This window comes from Pleurodeles waltl, chromosome 2_1, assembly GCF_031143425.1.
Source record: "Pleurodeles waltl isolate 20211129_DDA chromosome 2_1, aPleWal1.hap1.20221129, whole genome shotgun sequence".
Lineage (NCBI taxonomy): Eukaryota > Metazoa > Chordata > Amphibia > Caudata > Salamandridae > Pleurodeles > Pleurodeles waltl.
The window spans coordinates 726,356,040-726,380,557 of NC_090438.1; the positions used below are offsets into that span (position 1 = coordinate 726,356,040).

At 50.0% G+C, this 24,518-nt stretch overlaps 1 long non-coding RNA gene across 2 annotated transcripts in view; it reads left to right on the plus strand.

Moving 5' to 3' along the window:
* The first annotated feature begins 574 nt into the window (after positions 1-574).
* Positions 575-24,518, plus strand: part of LOC138259121 (uncharacterized) — a 60,539-nt gene continuing 36,595 nt past the window's right edge. Inside the window, exons 1-2 of one of the 2 annotated variants that reach the window (XR_011198643.1) lie at positions 598-699; positions 21,788-21,972. This is a non-coding gene — a long non-coding RNA (uncharacterized lncRNA). Of the gene's footprint in view, positions 700-21,787; positions 21,973-24,518 lie in introns of both variants that reach the window. The other variant, XR_011198644.1, reaches the window with a different exon arrangement.

Sequence of the window (24,518 nt, forward strand, 5' to 3'; positions counted from 1 at the left end):
ATATAGCACTACAAATGCCAAAAGGTGTCAAAGCGCTAATCTTGAGAGTAAACTCGGCCCATAAGCATAAGACAAAGTATTTAATCTTCTTACAAAGAGGAGGTGCATACAGTTTTATTCAGGTCAAATAGAGGTGGGAGGGGGGAGGGAATTCGAAAGATTGGCACCGTACAGTGCTTTATGAACAATGCACATAGCTTTAAAAGTAACACACTTCTGTACCAGAAGCCAGTGAAGTACAAGCAATCCTCTTGAGACTGACAGATGCTTGGGGATATCTGTCATCCTTGTGCTGATTTTTGCAGAAGTTGCAGGTTTGCTAAAGTGCTTTAGTATTGCAATAGTCAATCCTGGAATGAGATTAGCTCCAAGGCTACTTTTTTCTGGCTATGGAAGAGATAAATGGAAAAATCTTCTGCCGGTGTTCTGTCTTTAGCCGCTCCCCGTCTGAATCGGGTCGGCTGTGTTATGTGCGCATGCGCACCGGCGATTTTGTCAATTTCGCCGTCTGGAACTGCTCCCCTCAACGGGCACTTCTGTAGCGCATGCGTGCTTTGAATTTTATTGAAGATGACGCGCATGCGCATGCGCGTTTTTCATTCTAACGGTCGGCATTGCCAGGGGCACAACAGATTGCGGTCGGAGCAGCATTACTGCCTCCTTACGGACGCGTCGGAGCGGCGCTACCCCTTCTCTAAGGTCAGTACTCGTGCCGATTATATATTCTATATATATAATCTCGGCTTTCCTCTTTCACTGACTTTCTTTTGTGTCACTGCCCTTCTACTAGTTACCTGTTCCCGAGCTGCTTCTTGGCACCTCATTGGGCCGTTAGAAGCAGCTCGGGACGCCGCACGCATTTTGTGAGCACTAAATAAATGGCAATTAGCGCTATTACCATTATGAAATGCGAGCCTCTGTTTAGGTGGGGCCAGGCGGGCAGGGATGAATGTTACTGTTATTAGAGTGACCACCTGTCGGTAATTTCCACGGACTGCCTGTAATTTGGCCTTGCCGCCCGTTGTCCGCAATGAAAGGGTTAAGGGACGGTATTTGTCCGTAATTTTAAGCCTTTCACCAAAAGGCCAACGGAGGCTGGGCCAAATTACAGGCATATTAGTTTCCCCAACTGGACTGAAAGGCAGGGGGTCTCCTGTGCTCAGAGGCAGGGAGGGGCAGATAGATAAGAAACTGCCTTCTTGCCAGGGGGTCTCCTTCCCTGAAGAAATGCAAACGTGGGCAACTGGTTAATCTGCGAACATAAAGGGGCTTGAAAACCTGCATTGGCTTTAACCAAAGGAGTCACTTAAAGTTTTCTAATAGCAAAGATATTTTCTTTCAGAGAGATACTGTAATGGTGTTCCAAGGTGAGCAGTGGAGTGTGTGGTTTTATTAGACTGTTATAAATAATGTTAGTACTAGGTATAAACTATATATTAATCAAATCTGTATTTGAAAATACACTTTTAAAAAAATGTAACTGGAATGTATTTGCACATTTTGTAGCAGCCTATATTATGATGTAATTGTATTTATATAACGTTTACTACCCCCGACGAGGCATCAGTTGCATGTTTAAAACAAGGACTTACACATTCACAGTTCTTTCAGGGACCTCCTACCTCATAGTACTAACAGGCATTGGCAAAGCCAATAGGTCTTGTCTACGCAAGAGTTATTAGCTTTGCCAATGTGTTTTGACCAGAGTGGCTGCTGTTTAGCATGGCTGTAAGTTAGTGGCATAGTGGCGTGAAGTTCATTTAGAGTACAGTGCAGTGGGGTACTGTGCAGTTGTTTAGAGTGCATTTGCGTAGAGTGCAGTGGCATGGGACAAAGTAGAGTGGAGTAGAGTGGCATACAATAGAGTGGCAGAGTGCAGTAGTGTAGAGTGGTGCAGTGGCATAGAGTGCAGAGTAGACTTGCGTGGCAGAGAGTGCAGTAGCGTAGTATTGAGTGGTGCAGTGCAGAGTTGATTATAGTGCTGTAGAGTGCAGTTGCGTACAGTGGATTGATGTAGAGTGGCATAGAGTGCAGTAGCGTAGAATGCAGTAGTACAGAGTAAATTGCTGTACAGTGGCGGAGAGTGCAATGTTGCAGAGTAGAAGGTAGTGGTGTACAGTGTAGTTTAGAGTGCAGTGGCATGTGGTAGAGTAGCATAGAGTGGAGTAGAGTGGCATACAATAGAGTGGCAGAGAGTGCAGTAATGCAGAGTGGTGCAGTGTCATAGAGTGCAGAGTAGACTCATGTTGCAGAGTGCAGTGGCGTAGAGTGGTGCAGTGCAGAGTATAGTGCCTAGAGTGCAGTGGCATAGGGTGCAGTGATGCAGTGTAGTGGCATAGAGTGCAGTAGTAAAGAATAGTGTGGTGTAGAGTGCAGTTTTGTAGTGTCAGTGGAGTGATGTGGAGTGTCATAGAGTACAGTGGTGCAGAGTAAAGGGCAGCGGCATACAGTGCAGTTGTTTAGAGTGCACTGGCGTAGTGTACAGTGGCATGGGGCAGAGCAGTGTCATAGAATACAGTGGAATAGAGTGTATTGGTGCAGAATGTATTAGTACAGAGTAGAGTGGTGTAGAGTATGGTGGCGACCAGTGCAGTGTTTCTCAAGGATTCCAAAATTAAATGGCCATTTTTCAGAGGATTTATACGATCTTGTATTGTCTGACATCTGCCCCATTACTGTTTCTTTCATGGAAAGAAGAGTGACCTTCATTTGTATTACGGACATTTGAGATAAGTAGGTGAGGTACTGGTTAGCTGAGGTACATCATCATACTTAGTATAACTCACATATAGTATAGCTCCAATGTTAATATAGTTGATGTACAGTTAGCAGCTGAACTTAATTGTGTATGGGCAGTCAATTTCTTCTTTCAGTTAATTGGTTAGTCCAGTCTACTGGTATTTTGTACGAGCATCTATCCTATCTGCTCAGTTTATATTTTTTTCTGCAGGACATATTGTTACAGTGGTTCAAAAATGAGAATCAAATACAATATCTGTATGTATTTTGCGTTTTGCTTATTGTCAAATGTCCTTCTCTTAAGGTTCACCCCCAAATGTTGGCCTTCCTACTCTTTCTCAGACTTTTTCTTGTTGTCGGGCCTCTGAGCACTTTACCACTACTAACCAGTGCTGAAGTGCATGCGCTCTTGCCTTAAAATATGGTGATGTATGCTTAACACAGTTGGCATATTTCATTTACTTATGAGTCCCTAATAAATTGTACTTACCTATGCCCTGGATTTGTAAATTAAAGGCTACTAGTGCGCCCACAGTAATGATTGCGCATCCCAATTAAGTAGTACGTCAACATAACTTGCTTGTCATTCCAGAGTCTGTGTGTGCAGTTCTAAACTTCCATTTTGATCTGTCAAGTTAAATCTTTCCAGGTTCAAACCTTTATTTTTAAAACATATGTAACCCCTTTAGTGGGCCTGGGACAGATCAAAGGGCAGGGGCAAGTTGGACGTGTATTTTTAATTTTAACCTGTCGTGGTAATACAAAACCTATTACACTTGTCTTTCACCACCGCAAGGCCTAACTTTCACTTAAGCTAACATCAGGGTTACCTTGAAGCAGCCTGTCTAATTTCGAATTGAAAAAAACAAAATTTGGACTTTGGTGTCTATGGACTCGCAATTCAAAATCACAACTTATGGTCAAGTCTAACATTAATTTGTGTGGCTGAAAATGTCACATTAATAAATTTGCCGTTTTATTTTCTTAAATATTTACTGCCTACTGGCATGTCTACATGTTTGGGTGGGTGACGCATCATCTCTTGTGCATTCCCTCCAGCCAGGCACACGCCAAGGAAGCTCAGGTGTGACTGGATCATAAATATCCTGATGGCCCACCCTTGGCAGGATGAAATGGTGCAGCTGGCACATCTAAATGGGCTGGCTATTCTTCCCACACATGGATGCATAATCCCCCTTAGCGAGTCTGCAACTAGTCACTGCACTTCCTGTCCTATTTGCACTTTCTTCAAAGGCCTCTTTTTTAAGTCTCCCCCATTTCAGAGGCACCACTGGGCATAATAATTGGACCTTTTTTCCCTTTCACTTGCTGCTTTTCTGTCCTTTTCTCTTTATCTCCCTCTTGTGTTTACCCCGCACTGCTGGTGTCCCAGCATCCCCACCTGCCCCATGCAAAGCGCTTCTCCCACCTCCTTATCGCTGGACCACCGCCTCCATACCTCTCTTCCTTAACGACGGCCGCCACGCTAGTGCGCCACAGGGAAGCCTGTTTGTGCAAGGACGCCACCCAGCACCAGGGACCCTGGTTCTCACCCCTTCTGCTGGTTTAATGCAAGCACTCTACGTGCCCTCAACCCCATAAGATCATCAGCATGCCACCAAGCTGACCACATGTACAAACATGGATCATTTTCTTGCTGCGCCTGCTCCAGCATACTCCCAAGTACCACCCCATGATTCCTCACTGCTCCTTAACACATGCTCCCTCGTCAAGCATGCACTACAAGTCTGAGACCTCGACTCAACAGCTCTGGACGTCACCATCTCGCTATGAGTTGGATCACCCCTGCAGCTACCACGGACATTGCCACGGCCATTACGCACAACTACAAAATCATACACAAGGACAGAGCCAACCTTCCTGGAGGTGTAATTGCCATAATCTACTAGAACAACCTCCGCCTTTCATCATCTAGTCGCATTCTGTCAACGCATGAGCATCTACATTTCCACATCCTGACCAACCGAAACACCTTCCTACGTGGTACCCTCATCTACAGACCACCTGCACCTCAACCCCAGTCTTTACAAGACATTGTCAACCTCATTGCCCCTCCAAGCACTCACTTCCTCCTGTTACATCCCACTCTGTGATCTCGATTTACAGCTTGATACCCTCAATGACCTCCAATACATCAAACATCCTGTACGACCCCACAATTCTCGGCGTCAAACAACTAGTCATCGTCCCTACCCACAAACCCATTCACATCCTCTACGCCATTCTCTCAGCGGGGGACATCCTCACCTTCATCCACACCTCCAAACACTGTTGGCTTGACCAAGTGCATCTACTTAACCTACTCAAACACTGCACGCCACCACATTCCCTAACCCCCTGGCAAACATTGGGGTATAGTCACGGAAGCACAGATCACCAAACGCTGTCAACCACTCCAATGAATCCGCAGGCAAACTAAAGCGCTGACTCTGAATGTGCAGCCAATGTAGCCCCCCTAAGGAAATTGGCATGGAATCTACATAGCAAAACTCCCAAGTGGTTTACACAAGACCTACATCAATCCAAGCGCGCCTGCAGACGATTGTAATGCAAATGGAGCCTCCGCAAATCCACCAAACCGCACCGCCTGCAAAAATACTGACGCAACGTACCACCAGAACATACGAGCCACCCAAAAAGCTGCATTTCAAGCATGCCTCAACACCAGCACTCGCAATATCAAAGAGCTCTTTATCCTTGTCAAAGAGTTCACGAACCGCAGGGCAGAAACCTCATCCATCCCTCCCTCCCAAGACCTCCGCAACGATCTTCCCCACCTTCTTTCACTGTAAGATCTGGGACATCTACAAAGGCTTCAGCATACAGAGCCCGCCTTCACCGCTCAGCACCATGGACCTTGCTCCCCCACCAGATACGAACTGCTGAACCACTATTACTGTAGAGGACACCCAAAGAATAATGAACTCCATCTACTTGGGAGCACCCTCAGATCCATGCCCTCATCACATCCTCAAGCTTGTCATTCCCATCATTTCACCAGAGCTTTGCTGAACCATCAACCTATTGTTTAAGACTGCCACATTCCCCTCAGACTGTAAAAACGCAGAAATCCGCCCGCTACTCAAGAAACCCAAAGCCGACCCTAGGGAGCTGAAGAATTACTGACCCATGTCTCTTCTCACTTTCCCAGCCAAGGTAACGGAAAAAGCCATCAACTAGGAACTCGTAGAGTTCCTCGAGAGACACCGTATCCTAGAACTTTCCCATTTCCGATCTGGAAGCAATCACAGCACCGAAACTGCACTTTTGGCCACCACCAACAACATACGCATCATACTGCACAGCATAGGCACTGCCACACTCAACCTTCTAGACCTCTCTACTGCATTTTAGACAGTCTCCCACTTCAGCCTCTGTGACAGGCTGCTCGACGCTGGCATCTGAGACAAAGCCCTGAGCTGGATCTGGTCCTTCCTCACCAGAAGAACACAGAGGGTCAGGCTACCACCATTCACATCAGAACTTAGACACTTGCTGCAGAGTAGCCCAAGGATCCACACACTGCCAGAAGCTTTTTAACCTCTACATGGCTCGCTCGCTTAGATCATCCAACACGAGGTAAAGATAGTCTCCTACGACAATGACACCCAACTGATCCTCTCCATGTTGGACGACTCTGCTCAAGCCAAGATGCATTTTCCTAATGGGAGGAGAGCAGTCTGCCCTTGGATGGACGTCAGCTGCCTCAAGCTCAACTCAGACAAGAAATGCTTGTGATTGCCTACACCCCATTCTGCCTGGAACAACTCCTGGTGCCCCCCCCACTCATGTTAATGCCCCCGCCCACATTAACGAATTGCGTAACCTGGCCTTTACCCTTGGCTTCCCTATCAATAACACAACAAATTAACGCTGTCTCCTCAACAAGCTTACACACCCTCTGTAGGAAAATGCCTCCTTTTTGCAGTCCACAACCCCCACCTACCCCAAACACATTTTTCCTGCTATTGATGCTGACTCTACTGAGTACTGAAGTGTGTTGAGATCCTGCTAACCATGCCCCACCACCAGTGTTCTTTCAGTTAAAATGTACCATTATTTCCACAATTGGGACACCCCTCGCACACAGATAAGTGCCTGGTACCGACCTCCAGGACCAAGAGCCCCCTTCAGTGACACCATTTCCGACCTCGCAAGCACCTACGCCCTCGCCTCAACGGACTACATCCTCCTGGGAGATCTCAACTTCCACCTGGAGAACAACAACGACGCCAACACCGCATCACTGACCACCAACCTCTCCAACCTCGGACTCAGACAACTGGTCAACACACCCACCCACATCGCCGGTCACACCCTAGACCCACTCTTCACTGCAAGCAACCACATCTCATTCAGCCACACCTCCGAACTCCACTGGACCGACCACCACTGCGTCCACTTCACATTCAAGAAAAACACCGAGCACCCCACTACCGGCACACCGCCGCTGGGGAAAAGTCACCGAAGACCAACTAACCAGCACCCTCGCCAAGAACCCACCGTCCGACCCCACCGACCCGGACTCCGCCGCCATCAACCTCCAACAGTGGATCCTCAACTGCGCCAACACCCTCGCACCACTCAAGAGGCCCACCGTCAACCAAGAAAAGAAAAAAGCTGCCTGGTTCACAGACGAACTGATCACCTCCAAACGCACCTGGCAGAAACTCAAGAAAAAATGGCTTCTCGAGCGCACACCCGACAGCCTCGCAACCCACAAGGAAGCCACCCGCAAGCACCACCAACTTATCCGACTCGCCAAACGCTCCCACTTCACAGAACGCCTAAACAACAACGCACACGACAGCAAGGAACTCTTCTGCATCGTGAAGCTCTCCAACGCCAACGACGTCCCACCATCCCAGAAACTCTGCGACGCACTCTCCACCTTTTTCTACCAGAAAATCGCCGCCATCCACGACAGCCTCAACACCACACCTCTGCCAGACCCCACTCCTGACAACTCCTCCCACGCCGAACGCCTCACCACCTGGACCCACGTAGATGACGCCGAAACCCGAAAGACCATGAACTCCATCCACTCAGGATCCCCCTCAGACCGCTGCCCACACCACATCTACAACAAAGCTGACTCCACCATCGCCCCCCAACTTCGTAAGATCATCAACCTATCCTTCGACACCGCAACCTTTCCAGACAGCTGGAAGCACGCCGATATCCAAGCCCTCCTCAAGAAACCCAAGGCCGACCTCAACGACCTCAAAATCTTCCGCCCGATCTCCCTTCTCCCCTTCCCAGCGAAGGTCATCGAGAAGATCGTCAACGCACAGCTCACCCACTACCTCGAAGACAACTCCACCCTAGACCCCTCCCAATCCGGATTCAGACGCAATCACAGCACCGAGACTGCACTCCTTGCCGCCACAGACGACATCAGACAGCAAATGGACAACGGCAAAACTTCAGCCCTCATACTCCTAGACCTATCCGCCGCCTTCGATACGGTCTGCCACCGCACCCTACTAACTCGTCTCCACGAAGCCGGAATTCATGACAAAGCCCTCAACTGGATCTCCTCTTTTCTCTCCGGCAGAACCCAGAGAGTCAGACTCTCACCCTTCCGCTCCGAAGCCACCAACCTCACCTGCGGCGTCCCCCAAGGCTCCTCGCTAAGCCCAACGCTGTTCAACGTATACATGGCGCCCCTTGCACAGCTGGCCCGTCAGCATAACCTCCGCATCCTCTTCTACGCCGACGACACCCAGCTCATCCTCTCCCTTACTAAAGATCCACACACCGCCAAAGCCAACCTCCACGAGGGACTGAAATCCATCGCCGAATGGATGAGAAACAGCCGCCTGAAATTAAACTCCGATAAGACGGAAGTCCTCATCCTCGGACGCTCCCCCTCGGCCTGGGATGACTCCTGGTGGCCCACCGCACTGGGTCCCTCACCTACTCCTGCCAACCACGCACGCACCATCGGCTTCATCCTCTACTCCGCTCTCACCATGTCCAAACAGGTCAACGCAGTCTCATCCTCCTGCTTCAACATCCTCCGCATGCTCCGCAGAATCTACAAGTGGATCCCGACGGAAACCAGAAAAACGGTGACCCAGGCCCTTGTCAGTAGCAGACTTGACTACGGCATCACTCTACACAGGCATCCCAGCAAAAGACATCAAACGACTCCAACGCATCCAGAACGCATCCGCCCGCTTGATCCTCGACATACCCCGCCGATGCCACATCTCCCACCACCTGAAGGACCTCCACTGGCTCCCCGTGGACAAGAGGATCACCATTAAACTCCTCACCCACGCGCACAAAGCACTACACGACGCCGGACCCGCCTACCTGAACAACAGACTCAACTTCTACGTCCCCTCCCGCCAACTCCGCTCTGCCAACCTCTCCCTCGCCATCGCTCCCTGAAAACAACGCAAGACCTCTGGCGGCAGATCCTTCTCCTACCTCGCCGCCAAGACCTGGAACTCACTCCCGACCTCCCTGCGCCAGACCCAGGACCTCCTCACCTTCAGGAGACTCCTCAAGACATGGCTCTTCGACCATGGCTCTTCGACCGATAGCAGCTGCCCCCCCCCCCCCCCAGCGCCTTGAAACCCTAACGGGTACATAGCGCGCTTTATAAATTTAATGATTGATTAATGATTGATTGATTGGCAAAAGGTACCAGTGGTACCAAGGGCCCTGTGACCAGGGAAGGTCCCTTAGGGCTGCAGCATGTGTTGTGCCAACCTAAGGGATCCCTCACCTAACACAGGCACACTGCCATTGCAGTTGGTGTGTGTTGGTGGGGATAAAAAGGCAAAGTCGACATGGCATCCCCTTCAGGATGGCATGTACACCAAATACTGCCTTGGCATACGTAAGTCACCCCTCTAGCAGGCCTTAATGCACCCTGCCTTAGGGCTTTATTCCACAGGTGAGGGCATAGCTGCATGAGCAATATGCCCCTACAGTGTCAAAGTCCATTCTTAGACATTGTAAATATAGTGTGTCCATATTAAGAACATGGTCTGTAGGTTTGTCAAAACAAACTCCACAGCTCCATAATAGCTACACTGAGCACTGTGAAGTTTGATATCAAACTTCTCCAAATAAGAAACCCACACTGATGCTAGTGCTGGATTTATTACAAAATGCACTCAGAGGGCATCTTAGATTTTTACCAATCCTTCAATGCAAGACTGACTGGTCTGTGCCAGCCTGCCACAGAGGGACTAGTTTCTGACCTCCTGGCGTGAGAGCCTTTGTGCTCTCTGAGGCCAGAAACCAAGCCTGCACTGGGTGGAGGTGCTTCACACCTCCCCCTGCAGGAACTGTAACACCTAGCAGTGAGCCACAAAGGCTCAGGCTTCGTGTTACACTGCCACAGGGCACTCTGGCTAGTGGAGATGCCCGCCCCCTGGACACAGCCCCAACTTTGGGCGGAAAGTCCGGCGGAGATAATGAGAAAAACAAGGATGTGTCACCCCCTCAGCCAGTTCCACCCCTAAGTTGACCAGAGCTGTAGTGACCCCCTCCCCCTCCTTAGAAAATCCTCCATCTTGTTTTGGAGGATTTACCCAATAAGGATAGGGATGTGCCCCCCTCCCCAAAGAGAGGCACAAGGAGGGTGTAGCCATCCTCAAGGTCAGTAGCCATTGGCTACTGCCCTCCAGCCCTAACACCCTCCTACACTCAGTATTTATGGGCGACCTTGAACCCAGGATTTCAGATTTCCTGAAAACCTAAAGGACTGCTGACCTCAAAACACCCGTGGAGAAGATGTAGACAACAACTGACTTGGCCCCAGCCCTACCTGCCTGTCTCCAGACTCAAAGAACCTGCAACAGCGACGCATCCTGCGGGACCAGCAACCTCTGCCGACTCGGGGGAATGCCCTTCAACCCAAAGGACCAAAAAACTCTAGTGGATATGGGCTCTGTCAAACAACAAGGAAGAAACCATCTTTAAAGGGACACCGACCTCACTCCTGAAGCGTGAGTCCCCACCACTCTGCACCAACGCCCCAGCTTGTGTCCAGAGAAACCAACACTGCAGCGTGGACCCCCAGGTGACTCCAACGACGTGGCCACCCTGAGACAATCTCCCTGCATCCCCACGGTGAAGCCTGCAGAGAGAATCCAGAGGCTCCCCCTCACCGCAACTTCCTGGTAACAGAAACCCCAACGCCTGGAAGAAGCACTGTCCCTGCAGCCCCCAGGCCCAAGAGGAACCAACTACCGGTTCAGAAGTGACCAGCAGGCATCCCTCATCCTAGCCCAGACGGTGGCTGGCCCAAGAAGAACCCCATGCCCTGCCTGCATCCCCAGAGTGACCCCTGGGTCCCTCCATTGATTTCTATTCAAAACCTGACACCTACTTTGCACACTGCACCTGGCTGGGCCTGTGCGCCTGTTTGGGACACCCCCCAACCCAGTGCTCTACAAAACTCCCCAGGTCTGCTCCCAGAGGACGCAGGTGGTTACCTGCTAGCAGAGTGGAACCGGAGCACCCCTTTTCTCCATAAGCGCCTATGCTACTTTGACCTCTGCACTTGACCGGCCCTGTGTTGCTGGTGCTGGGTGTTTGTGGTTGACTTGAACCCCCAACAGTCGGCTGTCTATGACCTGGAGACTGAACTTGTAAGCGCTTTACTTACCTGCTAAATTAACTTCTACTTACCTCCTACAGGAACTGTTGAATTTTGCAGTGTCCTCTTTTAAAATAGGTTATTTGCATATTTGCCAGAACTGTGTACCTTACTGTTTTCATTCCAAGTTCTATATTTGCTTATGCCAAGTACCTTACAATTTATGTACTAACTTGAATTCAGAATCTTGTGGTTCTAAAGTAAATTAAGAGAAGAATATTTTTCTATATAAAAAACCTATTGGTCTGGGGTTAAGTCATTGAGTGTGTGTTCATATTTACTGCCCGTGTGTGTACAACAAATGTTCCATTTAATACTTGTCTTTTAATTAAACATCACACGCAAGATAGAACATAGTGTGGCAAAATAATAGTCTTTCTTAGAACTGTAGTCTACAACTGTTTGTGTGGGCTCTTTGTCTCTTACCCACTATTATTCCTCAGGCTAGTGTGGTGACATACAGCCTGCTAGTCAATATGAGTCTTTAAAGTCACAACATAATCTGGCTGAGGTCTATGCGTTTTTGTGCCCTCTGTTATAAAGTTTCAGTTTTAGACACCCACAGGCTCTGCACCAGATAGTTCAAGCTTGTACACACCACGGAAGATCCACAGGCAGCTATCAAAATGTTCTGCGCTTGTGTGACTAACGCCGCAACATTTGGTGCTGGCAAGGAAGAGCAGGCTATTTGGGATCGGCTCTGGATGTGAATCTTCGCAGACTTGATGGTAAAGTGCCTTTGGCTTGGTATTTTTTATTTTTTCAGTGCCAAGGTTTGTGCTGACTCACAGAAATGGGAGGGAGTCATTGGGAGGAATGGAGATGGCAAAAGCAACAGCAGTGGTCATCTATGTTTAGAAACCTGCGAAGCTCATGACCTGTTCCTATGTTCATTCAGTGTCTGATGGAGAGCTAATCTTCCTTGCTCCAGCGGGTGTTTCCATCTCTCTTCTGCACAAGCGCAGAGTAGGTTGTCCTACCTCCAGAGATAGGTTGTGGTTCTTTTTCTTTTTCATTTCTTTGTGCACAAAAAAAACTAAAAGGTCCTTTTTTTATTTTTTTTGTGGTCAGTCAACAGCTACCTCCACAAAGACAATTTCTAAATGCACACCCTGGCTGAGGTGTTGTCAGTGCTCAAACAGGATACTTTATAGTAGTGCTGGACCTTCACAATGCTTATTCACACACCCGCATCCTGAATTTTTCACACATGTTAACTGTGTTTCAAAGTGAGCAAGTAGCTTTTTAAGTTTTCTGTGATCCTATTTCGTGTCTTCACAAAACTGATGATGGTGGTGTCAGCTCATTGGCGTGGGACTATCGTCATCTTTGAGCACAAACAAAGGTTATCTTTCAGTGTTTCCAGCCTGTTTGCAGGTGCCTGACCGATCTTCCATGTTAGTCACCAGCTGTCGATAGTATATCAAGCAGCTTGTTTCACTAGCAGCCTAAACATGTTTTTTTAGAGCACACTGAAATCTTACATTTGTTTTTGGAGATTTTCTCATGAACTCCATTTGAGCCTAATCACTATGGCCCTCATTACAACATTGGCGGTAACACCAAAGGTCAATGATAAACTTGCGATAACACACCGCTGCGCTCAAAATACACTCTTACAAAACACAACCACATTGGACAATTCCAAATACACGCACCTTATACACATACACACACCACTCCCACATCACCCACAAACCCTTACTACCTAAAATATTGACGAAGGCCAGAGAGACAGCACAGCAAAGATGACAACACCATACAGAGGCACAAAACACCATCACACACACATCCACGCACAAAACACCACACACCCCTAAACATCACCTCAGACATCACCCACACCACCCCATGTTCACCGCAAAGACACCCCAGGTTTTCTGAGGAGGAGCTCAGGGTCATGGTGGATGAAATCATCCGGCTAGAGCCACAGCTATTCGGATCACAAGTGCAGCACACCACCATATCTAGGAAGATGGAGCTATGGCGCAGAATCGTGGACAGGGTCAGCGCAGTGGGACAGCACCCAAGAACACGGGATAACATTAGTAAGAGGTGGAACGGCCCACGGGGGAAGGTGTGTTCCGTGGTCTCAAGACACCACATCGCGGTTCAGAGGACTGGCGGCGGACCCCCACCTCCTCCCCCACAACTAACATGGGAGGAGCAGGTCTTGGCTATACTGCATCCTGAGGGCCTCACAGGAGTAGCTGGAGGAATTGGTAAGTCAAAGCTTTCACTACTTCATCCCCCACCCTACTTGCATGCAATCACATACCCTCACCCCCCATCACCCCAACTCCTCACAGATGTCCCACTATCACAAACCACACATCCCAACACCAGGCCCTGCATGCAACAACAAAGCATGGGTACCCATCATAAATGCATGTCCACTGCACATACCCACACAGACCCCTAAACATCAAGCACACAAGCTCCTACACAGGAATGCAACCACTGGGGTACAGGGTCACCCACCCATTGCACACCATGGAACACACAGATAAACTATGCCTTTAAACCCCCTGCAGGACCCCTAACCAACGTCACCGGACAGGATGTTCCAGACATGTCCACTCCACCCACAGAAGAGGCCCACATTGATGACAGCAGCTCTGTCCAACTGGATCTAGATGACCAGCCCGGCCCATCTGGGACCTCAGGACAGTCGGTTCCCCTCACACTGGCAGAAGCCACAACGGAGCCTCCCCCCTCTGGAAACACCAGCACCCACCGGGCCCTTACCTCAGTCCCCATGACACGTCAAGCAGCAGTGTGTCCACCACTTCAGGGAACTCAGGCTAACCCACCACCCCAAGAACAGCAGGGACTTGGGGGCATTGGCAGTGGGCACACGGTTCAGGGGACAGAGGCCCAGTAACACAGGGGAACTGGGAGGGCTGCTGGGCGACAGGGGGAGGACAGGCCTAGGGAACCCACTCTCCATGAGGCCCTCCAACATCATGGGAACCTACCACTATTCCCAGGAGACGATGGCAACAGTACTGTCCAAGTTTCAGGAGATCCAGCGGCTGCAGGAGGAACAGTATTTGGGGTTCAGGGAGGAACTCCGATCCATCAATACCACCCTGGGCACCATTGTAGGGGTGCTGAAGGAACTCGTGAACACCAGGAGGGACACTGTGGCACAACAAGGGGCCCCTGACACTAGCCTGGACGATGAACTGCCCACCGCCGGCGCTAGTAGACAGGAGGCACCGCCACAGGACCTCGACACCAGCACCCCACCCCCTGCAGATGGAAAACCACCCCGCAAGCGGTCCCTGAGATCTAGGACAAAGACAGAGCACGATGCCAAGACCCCCGTCAAGAAATAAGACCACCCTGATTGTCATCCTTCTGTCCCACTTTGTCACCCTGTCCATCCACCAACTGCCCCAGCTCCACTTCCTATGTCCCTTTGGACAATGCACCTGTGAAACAAATAGACTGGACTCTGCCATGGACATTCCTCCACCATCACCCCTAACCATTTTACAACCCCCTCCACTATTTAGCACTTAAATAAACACACTTAAATCACAAAACAATCTGGAGTCAGTCTGTGCTTTCACAAATGTGTATTTGCAATAACTGAGGAAAATAGCAATATCCATTGTATTGTCAGCATACCTATGTCACACAGCTCTTGTCCATGAGGAAACATAGCAGAGGTCACACAGTGGGACCCACATCTGTGAAATCGAAAGGGAAAGTGACAAATCAGGGTCCATACACTGGGTGAAAGTGACAGACAGATGAGAGGTAGAACAAGTGTATCAGATGTAGCAGGCAGTGATGTTGTCTTACCTGTGTCTCTGGAAGTATTGATGAATCACCTTGTTTCTGTTGTCGATTTCCTGTTCTGCTTCCTCGTCTTCACTATCCACAGGCTCCACAGCTGCCACAAGACCTCCTTCAGGACCATCCTCCTGCAGAAAAGGCAGCTGTCGTCGCAAAGCCAAGTTGTGCAGCATACAGCAGGCCACGATGATCTGGCACACCTTCTTTGGTGCGTAGAATAGGGAAACACCCGTCATGTAGGCACCTAAACCTGGCCTTCAGGAGGCCGAAGGTCTTTCTCTATAACCCTCCTAATACGCCCATGTGCCTCATTGTAGCGTTCCTCTGCCCTTGTCCTAGGATTCCTCACTGGGGTCAGTAGCCATGACAGGTTGGGGTAGGTAGCCAGAGTCATCTGCAAATGTTGTTACAACTGTTAGACACACACTTACCCTTAGGGGCAACCCCATTCCCAGACACCTAGTCACACTGTATAGGGTCCATGTCCTCACCTAATAGCCACACACAGTGCCTCTGGAGTTGCCCCATCACATAAGGGATGCTGCTATTCCTCAGAATGTAAGCGTCATGCACTGATCCAGGAAACTTGGCATTCACATGGGAGATGTACTGGTCGGCCAAACACACCATCTGCACATTCATTGAATGGTAGCTCTTCCGGTTTCTGTACACCTGTTCACTCCTGCGGGGGGGGCCAAGGCCACAGGTGTCCCATCAATGGCACCTATGATGTTGGGGATATGTCCCAGGGCATAGAAGTCACCTTTCACTGTAGGCAAATCGTCCATCTGAGGGAGCACAATGTAGCTGTGCATGTGTTTCAGCAGGGCAGACAACACTCTGGACAACACGTTAGAGAACATAGGCTGGGACATCCCAGAGGCTATGGCCACTGTCGTCTGAAAAGACCCACTTGCCAGGAAATGGAGTACTGACAGCACCTGCACTATAGGGGGGGATACCTGTGGGATGGCGGATAGCTGACATCAGGTCTGGCTCCACCTGGGCACACAGTTCATGGATTGTGGCACGGTCCAGTCTGTAGGTGACAATTACATGTCGCTCTTCCATTGTCAACAGGTCCACCAGCGGTCTGTACACCGGAGGATGCCGCCATCTCCTCACCTGCCCCAGCGGACGTACTCTGTGGAGGAGAACAACGAGCAGAGGGTCAGCCAACACTGATGTACGAAAACACAATTTTATTGCACATATTTTTCAATCCGATATGTGCCTGTCTTAGTGTGTATGCAAGGCCTAGGTATGTGTGACGCATTTAAACATAATGCCATGTGGCCCCCTGAAATGGCGGCTGCCTGACCTGTAAGGTGGGACAATGGGATATGAGGTAACTGCGCTGGCGTTGTACACCGTCGCAGTAGGCGGTCGAAGACCGCGGCGCAATCCTGCATTGGTTAACATTGGGCCCTATGGGTCCCAGGAGCCAATGACGATGTACGCTGGCGGTGACGGTACGCACCGCAGTGGACGTGACCGCCATTTTCTATCTGTTCACTCACTTGATACCTGATGTTCAACAGGAGATGACCTACACTGCAAGTGCTGCTGTGACCTCAGTCTGGAAGAGACAATAGCTCATGTGTCTGGGGAAAGAGCCCCTGCCTTCACCACGGAGGAGTTTGAGAAACTAGTGGATGGGGTCCTCCCCCCGTACACGCTGCTCTACGTTCCTCCAGACAAACAGGTAAGTACACTGTGAGCATGCTGTATGGGCAATGCCTGTGTGGATGGAAGATGGAAGGGGAGAATTAGGCATGCATGAAATGACGGTGAGTGTATGTGTGTCATGGCAAGGGTAGGAATGCGGGCCAATGACTGTGACGGTGCGGACGGTTATATCTTCTCCTTTTCCCCTGTCCTATTCCTGTAGGTCAGCGCCCACCAGAAGAAGGATATTTGGCGTGCCATCGCAAAGGAAGTCAGGACCCTGGGTGTCCACCACAGACGTAGCACCCACTGCCGTAAAAGATGGGAGGACATTCGCCGCTTGAGCAAGAAGACAGCGGAGGCCCAGCTGGGGATGGCCTCCCAACATGGGGGGTGGGGGGGGCTGCCCGTCGCACCATGACACCCCTGATGTTCCAGATCCTGGCGGTGGCGTACCCGGAGTTGGATGGGCGCTTGAGCATCACAGCAGCCACAAGGGGGTGAGTACACTCTCATTCAGCTGATTCAGCGCACATTGGAGGTGTCTGGTTGGGGGAGGTGGGCTGTGGGTACCCCTTGGACAGGACGAGTTTTGTAGGCATGTTCCCTCCGTAAGGCAGGCTATGTGGCACCCCACCAGTGTTAAGAGCCATCTACACCTAGTCAGGCTCTTGTGACTCATGTGTGCAGCAGTCGGGCATAGGCCTTGTACCCCATGTCCCTGTGATTAATTAGGGAACTCTAAGTGCATGGCGTAGTGCAGAGGGCTGCTGTGTCTGTAGTGTCCGCCAACTGTAGCGGTATTGCATGCACTGAACATGTCTTTCTTCTGTCTTCCCCACCTTTTTGTGGTCTACCTGTTCTTGTGTGCATCAGCATCATCAGGCAGAGGAGCAGTGGCACCGGAGCAGGAGGGAGCTGCATCCCACATGGCCCTGGAGGGCGAAACGGCGGGCGAGGGGAGTTCCACGTCGGGGACAGGAGCTGAGACCAGCGACACGGACTCCTCCTCTGATGGGAGCTCCCTTGCGGTGGCGGGCCCCTCTGTGCCCCCTGTATCTACAGGTACAGCCGCCACCCCCCCCCCCCCCACCAGCACCGCCCTCACAGCAGCACCTCAGCCCCTGCCCCTGTCAGCCCTGCTGCCCTCAGTGAGGAGGCCATTGACCTCCTCAGATCCCTCACTGTTGGGCAGTCTACCATTCTGAATGCTATCCAGGGTGTAGAGAGGCAGTTGCAACAGACAAATGCATACCTGGAGGGCATTCATTCTGGTCAGGCAGCCCAACAGCAAGCTTTTCATACGCTGGCCTCAGCACTGATGGCAGCCATTGTCCCTGTGTCCAGCCTCCCCACTCCAACTTCCTCCACCCAGACCTAATCCCCTGTACCTCAGCCTATCCCAAGCACACCATCAGACCAGCATGCACACACCTCAACACACAAGGGTAGCTCTGGCGAACATAAGCACCACACATCCCACAGGCACTCACACAAGCATCATACCCATGCAGACATACCAACATCCACTGCCTCCACTGTGTCCCCCTCATCCTCGTCTCCCTCATCCCTCCCTGTCACGTCTCCACTCACACCTGCATGCACTACATCTTCAGCCACTACGTCCATCACCACACACCGCTCATGTGCACTCACCACACCACTACCAGTCACACATCCCCAGTTTCCTCTCCCAGTGTGTCTGTGAGCCCTCCTCCCAAAGTACACAAACGCAGGCACCCACCCACCCAACACCCATCCACCTCACAACAGCCTCCAGTCCATGCACCTTCACCCAAATTCAGCAGATGTACACCTCCTACAACCACTACCTCTTCCTCCACTCCCAAACCCCCTCCATCTACCCTTCCCAGTGTGTCTAAAACTTTTCCTGTCAAACCTTGACCTCTTCCCCCTCACCTCCACCACCCCTTCCGTCCCCTATGGCACGGCTTTCCAGGTCACAACCCAGCACCTCAGCCACCACATCAACGGGAACAGTGGTGCCAGCAGTAACCGGCTTCTGGAGTGCGCCAAGCAGCAGGGCAGCCAGTGTACCAAGGAGCCAGACCACAGACAGTCCCCCACCTCAGAAACATAAGAAGTTGGCCACAGCCCGGAGGGAGAAGGGCAAAACACCTGCCACCAAGGGCTCTCCCAGGACTACAGTTGGGAGTGTGAAGACAGCTGCGCCACCATCCAAGGTGGGGAAGGGGCACAGAAAGAAAGGGAAGTCGCCGCCAACCTGCACGGCGGACAAGACCGCTTCCCAGGACACCGCCGCCACCAGCACTGCTTCCCAGGACACCGCCGCCACCAGCACTGCTTCCCAGGACACCGCCGCCACCAGCACTGCTTCCCAGGACACCACCGCCACCAGCACTGCTTCCCAGGACACCGCCACCACCAGCACCGCTTCCCAGGACACCGCCGCTACCATCACCGCGTCCCAGGACACCGCCGCCACCAGCACGCTCACTGAGCCACCCACCAGCACTGCAGGCCAATGAGCGCCGCAAGCACCGCCGCTACTGAGGCTGCCACAATCACCGCCAGTGGACACGCCACATATGTCAGTGGCACCACCGCAGATATGGCTGCCATCCTCCGTGGTCAGTCGTACGAAGCTGGTGGTCAGTTTCAGGGGCCTGGACAGCTTCCATGGCCCACCGTGAGTGGAGATTCACATCCACTACCTCTGTCCTTGGCAGGATGAAGCACTCTGGGCACCAAGGCCCCTCCAGAACCAGTGGAGATTCACATCCACTACCTCAGTCCTTGGCAGGATGAAGCACGCTGGGCACAAAGCCCCCTCCAGAACCAGTGGAGAAAAGCATCCACTACCTCAGTCCTTGGCAGGCTGAAGCACTCTGGGCACAAACCCCCCTCCAGAACCAGTGGAGACTGTTATTCACTTGTGAGACTGTGGCTTTGCACTCCCCAGGATGTAGCAGTGGGCAAACCACCCACTGAAAAGACTTGTGAGACTGTGGCGTTGCACTCCCCAGGATACATCAATGGGCATGGAGCCCCCTCATGGATCTGGCGTTGTGCACTCATCCGGCTGAGGTGCCCCCTTTCCTTTCCCCCTGAGGTGCCTGTTGTATTTCGATCTGATGCCCCTGCAGTGTTCGCTCCGTTTTGATTGGATATCTTGTGTGGGCCTCGCCCATGCATTTTGGGCTCAGTGGTCCACGGACTATGTATGTGCAGCACATGGACTTTAATTCTTGGTGTATATATTTGTTAATAGTGTGTATATATATTTATGAGTACTGGATTTTTATTGATCAGAATCGTTACAATCATTTCCATTGTCCTTGCATTCTTCCGGGGGCCTTGGGGGGGTGTAACTGTAATGTATCAACATGTATTTGTGTGTGTGTTGTAGTGGGAGAGGGTGGGGGTGTTGCGTGTGTGTGTCACTCTTTTCCCTCCCCCCCCCCTGTGTCGTAGGTGCAGTACTCACTGTGGTCTTCGCCGCTGGCGTTCGTGCTCCTGGTAGAGGAGCAAGAAGACAATGGCTGGTAGAATATGGAGTTCCGGCTCCATGGCATCCTGGTTCCTCGTATGGTGTGTAGAGGTGAGCATTTTTCCTTCCAAGTTCTTTTTCCGCCGTGTTTTTTTTCGCGTTGAATCCGCCCCTGAAAAGGTGGCGGATTGGCCTCTCATGATACTGTGGGTGATACATTGTCTTCCGCCTGTCGTTGGTGGTGACCACCATGCTGTTTGTTTGTACCACTGTGGCAGTCAGAGTGTTAAAGTGGCTGTCTATGTTGGCGGTTTCCGCCACGGTTGTGATTACATTTTTTTTACCGCCGGCCTGTTGGCTGTTTTACCGCCGCTTTAACACCGACCGCCAGGGTTGTAATGAGGACCTATAGGTTTGTTGACGATACAATATTCTTTTTTTCCCGTAATTACTTCTTACATAAGGGTTAACGAGCATCTAACCCTCTCTGTAGCCACACATTTAACTACCATCTATTGAGGCAAGCTGGTTCTCTTTTTCCAAAAGTGTTCACTCTTTCACGTTGGTCTAAATATTGTCCTGACGACTTTTTCTCTACCTCCTCATTCTTACATATATTTGACCCACAGCGGTCATTCATTGTACTAAACAACGCTAAATGGATGATCAGCTTTTTATTTGCTTAATTGCTGTGAAAATTAGGCAAGCTGATGAGAGAAGAGGACCATCTCCAACTATCTTTTTCTTCCTATTAAAAGGTGCAATGCCTTGGCGAAGAAGCAGACTTCTGATGCCTTATGTGCTCCTCCCACCAGAGCGGAGGCAGCTACTGTGGAGAGATATTCTTATGGTATCCATTCTCAAAAAACGAATGTGTGGGTGCAAATTGTCAATCAGAGGAACACATTATTTACCTTTTGTTAACGTATATTCATCCATGTGATTTTATTTTTTTACTATTACGATGTTTAGATATTCTTCAGTTTATATTTATTTTGTTATTGTAAAGAACAATGGATGCTACAAAGTACAACCAGATTCTGAATTTTATATACGCAGTAATGTGTACCCTGATGATTTCAGTAAAATAATGAAGTATGTATTACGGAGACTTTCCAAAAAAATCACCATTGATGGTAAGTTATTTTTCAAATTACTTTGGAATTAGAAAATTGTTATACATTCATACAATTTACTGTACTTGTTTGAATGAAGCTTCATGAATTGGTGATCCTTTCAATTATATTGATCTACCTACTTATGTGTTAACAAATATTGTTTAGTCTGATTCATTTCATTATATTTTATTTTTTTTAATGATTGTTAGCGTGTGTGTGTATGTGTGTGTGTGTGTATATATATATATATATTACGTGCTTTTAATGTATCTCTCGTGCAATATCTGCAGTAAATAGAAATCGTCCTTTAAACGTTCTCATGTTTTTTTGGCAAATTAGGTGAAAAGGTGTTCTTTGTAGGAAAGGGGAAGAAGGCACAAGTTATCGTTGGTGAAGAATTGGCAAAACACATTTTTAATAAGTTACATTCTTCACTAATTGGAGGTCACTCTGGAACTAACAAAACTAAAAAGAGTATTGGCAGCCATTTCTAGTGGCCAAACATGACTGATATTCAACAGTGGGTGAGTTATGTGTTGCTAATCTTTCAAAATAACTTCTAGGTAAAACATTTCTTTTCTTTTATGTTTTTATTGAGACATACTTGTAAAGCTATTGTTAGAAAGTTTTTCATTCCTAATAAAGGTATTTTTGCACACATCAGTCATTTGAGCAATCAGACGCTTTTAAAGGGCGGCTTATCACCCATGGAGGCTCAAATAGCTGTTGCGGACGTGCTGCACACTCTGCGATCCATGTCTTTAGATCCTTTGTGAGCTGGTTCAGTGAGTCTGCATGTCTGAGTTTGAGTGGAAGCGTGTTTGACTGGGCTACAAGGTAAGAAAAGCATCTGCCTTCAGATGTGCTCTTCCTGATTCTGTGGAGGGCAGCAAGGGTGGGTTTGGAGGATAAGATCTGCCTGGTGTTCTTTCCCTAACCGGTACCCACAATTGGCACGGCCCTGGCACACAGATATGTCCATTGCAAATGGTACACCTGGTACCAAGGGCCTGTTGCCAAGGAAGGTCTCTAAGGGCTGCAGCATGCCGTATGACGCCCTGGAGACCCCTCACTCAGCACAGACACACTGCTTGCCAGCTTGTGTGTGCTGGTTGGGAGAAAATTACTAAGTCGACATGGCACTCCCCTCAGGGTGCCATGCCAACCTCACACTGCCTATGGCATAGATAAGTCACCCCTCTAGCAGGCCTTACAGCCCTAAGGCATGAGCACTATGCCCCTACGGTGTCTTAGCAAAACCTTGGACATTGTAATTGCAGGTTAGCCATAAGAGTATAAGGTCTGGGGGTTTAACGAACACGAACTCCACAGTTCCATAATGGCTAAACTGAAATATGAGAAGTTTGGTATCCAACTTCTCAGCACAATAAATGCACACTGATGCCAGTGTGGTATTTGTTTTAAAATACACCCAGAGGGCATCTTAGAGAGGGACCCGGAATACCAGTCCGACTCCTAGTGCTAGGCTGACCAGTTTCTGCCAGTCTGACACAACCAGGCGAGTTTCTAGCAACATGGGGAGAGTACCTTTGTCAATCTGTGTCCAGGAACAAAGACTGTACTGGGTGGATATACTTCTCACCTCCCCCTGCAGGAACTGTAACACCTGGCGGGGAGATTCAAAGGCTCATGCCTTTTGTTACAACACCCCAGGGCATCCCAGCTAGTGGAGATGGACTCCCCCCCCCACTTTAGGCAGCAAGGCTGGAGGAGATGATGAGGGAAACAAGGAGGAGCCACCCACCAGCCAGGACAGCCCCTAAGGTGCCCTGAGGTGACGCTTAACTTTTATAATTCCTCCATCTTGAGATTGGAAGATGCCCCCAAAAGCAATATGGGTGTGCCCCCATCACCTCAGGGTGGAGGCACCAAGAGGGTGTAGCCACCCGCAAGGGCAGTAGCCACTGGCTACTGCCCCAAGACCTAAACACACCCCTAAATTGAGTATTTAGGGGCGACCCTGAACCCAGGAAATCAGTTTCCTGTAACCTGCACAAATAAGTTCTGCTGACCTGAAAGCCCCGCAGATATGACGGAAACACCAACTGACTTGGCTCCAGCCCTATCGGCCTGTCCCCAGACTCAAACTGCACAGCGACGCATCTGTCGGGGAACAGCGACCTCTGAGGACACTGCAACATTTTTGCAAGTTTTGAAAGAACTCTCCTTTCCCGCCGGAAGCGTGAGACTTCTCACTCTGCATCCAATGCCCCCACCTCGAGCTCCAGAAAACAAATACCGCAGAGGGGTCTCCCAGGCGACTGCGATAACATGAGTAACCTGAGTTGAATCTTGTGGTTCTAAAATAAATTAAAATATATTTCTGATGGATACAACTACCTATGGATTCCTCACCTTATGAATTGGATCCTTGCGCCAGCATCCGACGGAAAGTCTTCTTCCTAGCTGTCTACGTCGACGAGGATGTCATAATGGCATGGCTCCACGTGACTCCGTCTGACGTCAACGTGCCAATAAGAGGTCCTTGTCGGCGTACTGACATCAGTTTTCCTTTTTTCCGTGCCTTCGACGCCAACGGTTTTTCTTCCTGGCTCGTTGTTAACTGTAACGATTTTTGGTGGTTACAATGTCGCCTCCGAAGAAGTCCGGTTTCAAGCCGTGTAGAGAATGAGGGGGTCGGATGTCAGTGACCGACCCCCACTCGGACTGTATTTGGTGCCTTAGTTCAGAGCATGATGTGGAAGGTTGCTCTTCGTATCAGAGCATGAATCCAAAAGCTCTGAAGGAGTGCGAGGCGAAGCTCTTCTTAGCCAAAGCAAAGAAGAAGGGCCATAAAAAGGATTCCTTCCATGTTTCTCCCAAAAAGCATAAGAAGCAGCGTCATCATGACTCTCTGCGCCGTTCGGAGCGGAGCCGATCGAGGTCGCGGTCTCTATCTTCACGATGCCAGAAGACATGGGAAATGAGTCCTACTGTCACGCCTCAGCAGGAGAGTCCGGAGTTGTCACTGGTCCCTTCAGTTTTTGAGGTCGCTCAAAGTAGCCCTCACTTTTCGCCGGCGCCGAGGGATCCTGATGTTCTGCAGGCA